This window comes from Manacus vitellinus, unplaced genomic scaffold (assembly GCF_001715985.3).
Source record: "Manacus vitellinus isolate BGI_N305 unplaced genomic scaffold, ASM171598v3 scaffold_27_pilon, whole genome shotgun sequence".
In the NCBI taxonomy this organism is placed as follows: domain Eukaryota; kingdom Metazoa; phylum Chordata; class Aves; order Passeriformes; family Pipridae; genus Manacus; species Manacus vitellinus.
In genome coordinates, this window is record NW_021940039.1 from 8,987,333 (window position 1) to 8,990,229 (window position 2,897).

Here is a 2,897-nt window from a genome sequence, read left to right on the forward strand (position 1 = left end):
GGCTCCTGCCTCTTCTGAGGGTCCCACTGGCACCTTCCAAACCACCCCTGCCCTCGCAGCAGGCAGGGATGAGGAGGAGGATGGTCCCCCCACCATCAGCATCCCAGCACTGGGTGCTCCCAGTGCCAGATCCGGGGGCATCGGGGCTGGAGGCATCTCCAGGGGGTCCTGCCCTGACTCCACACCCCCTTCCTGCTTGCCTTGGAGTTCCTGCATCGCTTGTCTGTCTGTCTGTCTGTTTTCAGGACCACTCAAGCTGCAGGAGGGGGGAAGGTGTGGGCAGGGGTCCCCTGGGACCTGCAGCACCCTGGGGAATGAGCACCATCCCCTGGGACCAAGGGGGTGGCCCCGTGTCCCCCCCTAAGGCAGTGGCCACCCCAACCTAAGCACTTCTGGGGCTGCTGTGACCTGGTGTAGGTCCTGCACAGGTCGAGCCCCCCTTGGCAGCTGTGTTTACCTCTGTGCCTGCATGGGCAGAAATACCTGTGATTCCCTATTCCATCCCCTTCCCAGATTTTAGGCCTCCTGGGGGGGCTCAACCCACGTGTCCCCCTCCTGCTCTGCCCTTGGACTTGAACCCAGCGGGATCCTTTCTGGGGAAACCCTTCTTTGTGTGGGATTTTTGTGATTTATTTTTTCCCTGAGACAGCCAGTAAAGCAGCTAAACCACTCTTTGAGGGTTGATTGATATATAATGTGTGTGTCTATATATATGTATCTATATATGGATATATCTAGACAGAGATAAATCCATGTCTATCTATATTTAGATATATATCTCTAGAAAGACAGAGATATCTCTCTATATAAATCTGTATATACACAGATCTGTATCTATAGATACATCTTTACATAGATACATATGTATATATATATATATATTTTGGTTTTCATTTCCAGCACAACCTTTAGGGCATTTGTGGGGCTTTTTTTGCCCACATCCCTGGATGTGGCCACCCACAGCATCATCCAGGATGAAAATGAAACGAAGGGTTTGGGGTTTTCCCCTGGGATTCCCAGGGAATGCAGTCTGGTAGAGGGAAAAAATCACCCTGCAAGACGTGGTGCTGAGGGGTCTGCAGAGCCCCTGTCCCTCCCAGCTGGGTTTGTAATGAGTTAATGCCTATTTTTTTTAAGGAATTTGATGTGGTCAGAGCAGCTTTTCCTGGGATGGGTCCAGTCAAACCCCTCCAGCACCTCCTGTGGCACCCCAGCTCTGTTTATCTGTAGGACCTACCTGAAGTGCCAGTGTCAAACGTATTTATTTTTGCTTTTATTTGTGGTACAAAGACCCCCAGTTGGGGGGGTTGGGATCAGTGCCACCCCCAGAGAGTTCCTCAGGTCCAGAGCCTTCCTGAGCAATCCCTGAGCCTGATCCTGCACCCCCCAGGGAGGGGCTGGGAATGGGACTGTTGTGTCCCCCCCCCCCTTTTTGGGGGGACAGGGGTGGGTTGGGGGGATTTTAAAGAGGATTTCTGTGTCTCTGGTTGCCTCTGCTCGTGCCTGTGTCCCAAACTGGAAGCTGTGACCCCCCCCCCAGCCCAGCCAGGGTACAATGGGAAGCACGTTTAACTACCCCAAATGCAGCAGCCAGGAGAAAAATAATGGGTTTTTTCCTTATCCCCTATTTTTTAACGCCCAGCAGAGCCACTGGGATGGTATTTTGTACTAAGAAATCACCTATTTTTGAAGGAAATAAATGTGGTTGGATGACTTTGTGTGCTTATTTTCCTTTCCAAAGCCATTTCTCGGGGGGAGTTTTGGCATCACCACGCCAGGATCCCTCTCTTGGAGGCATGTGGGGCTGGGTGGGGTATTTCCCTACATCTTTTCCCTGTTTTCCTGGCCCCCAACGAGTGGCACAGCACAGCCCCAGTTGCACTAGGGATGGAGATCGCTTTTATTTAGTCACTCGAGTGCTTTAGTACAGAAGAACAGATATACAGAGATGATACATGTTTGTGCTTCAACACTTTCAAACATTTAGATTCCAGTAATTTCAAGGTAAACAAGTTCCAAGACAGACTAGATTATTTTTTTTTTTTTTAAAGTTTTCCTTTTTGATAAATTATTTTTTATATAAATAACTGTAACAGAAAAAAAAATAATAATAATAATTATAATAATGTCCAACATACAAGATCCTGAAGCATTTGCATTGCTAAACCAAGAAGGAACAAAAACGGGCTGGGAGGACCGAGGGGGGAACCAACAAATATCAGTGCAATGATACAGCCTTTGCCCTAAAAATATATATTTAACTTTATGGGCAAGGAGCAGACAGGGAGGGAAGGGGGGGCTAACCACCAACGAGGCAAGAAAGAGCAATTTGGGGGAAGGAAAAGGGGGGGTCACAGCCTTCGGGGGGAGAGAGAACAAAACCATAGACCCCAAAATATTGCAGTGCATCTAATGGCAGGGGACAGGGGGGGCAATCCAGGGGGTGGAAAATAAAAAAAGCCCAACTAAAATCAAGAGGTTTGGGGAAATCACTATACACCAAGCTTGTAAGAACGTCACGAGACACAGTCATTAATATACACAGAGTCCAGAGGGTTTTGGGGTGGGCCCAGAGGGTTTGGGGTGGACCCAGAGGGTTTGGGGTGGGCTCAGAGGGTTGGAGGAAGGCTGGAGGGTTTAGGGGAGTCCAGAGGGTTGGGGTGGGCTTCAGAGGGTTGGAGAGGCCTGGAGGGTTTAGGGGAGTCCAGAGGGTTCGGGGTGGGCTCAGAGGGTTGGGGAGGCCCCAAAGGGTTTGGGAAGGGGGCCCAGAAGGTTTTTGGGGGGGCCTCGGGGCGACGGCAGGCTCAGAAACGCTTCACCACGGGACGACACGAGTGGGGCCGGGCACGGGGCACTGAGCTTCCTTTGGGATGGATGGAGAGGTATCCAGGGGGAGA